Consider the following 577-nt stretch of genomic DNA (forward strand, 5'->3'; position numbering starts at 1 on the left):
GGCTATTTTTTGGTTGCAGCCGTCATTGTTGTTTGGCGGGTCTGGGCTGGGGATTCAAACCCGCCGCCTTAGGTGTACGTGGCTGGCGCCATAGCCGGTTGAGCTATAGGCGCCGAGCCCCTAAACCCTTTAAAGTTTGGAAACTCATGAGAATTACAGCAGCCCAAGTCCTTCTTTCTTTTCTTTTCTTTTCTTTTCTTTTCTTTTCTTTTTTTTTTTTGAGACAGAGTCTCACTATGTCACCCTCAGTAGAGTGCAGTGGCATCACAGCTCACAGCAATCTCAAACTTGGGCTTAAGCAATTCTCTTGCCTCAGTCTCCCAGGTAGCTGGGACTACAGGCACCCACCACAATGCCTAGCTATTTTTTTGTTGTAGTTGCCATTGTTGTTTGGCGGGCCAGGCTGGGTTCAAACCAGCCAGCCCCAGTGTATGTGGCCAGCGCCCTAACCACTGAGGCACAGGTGCAGAGCCCCAAGCCCTTCTTGTGGTCAGCGTCCCTGGAAGAACCAGAGAGGAACCTACCTCCCTTGATAGTTGGGGTAGAAGGTCCATAGAATGATCCCTGCCCGTGGGCA

Source organism: Otolemur garnettii, unplaced genomic scaffold (genome assembly GCF_000181295.1).
Source record: "Otolemur garnettii isolate 467f Iridium unplaced genomic scaffold, OtoGar3 scaffold00038, whole genome shotgun sequence".
NCBI classification, from domain to species: Eukaryota; Metazoa; Chordata; class Mammalia; order Primates; family Galagidae; genus Otolemur; species Otolemur garnettii.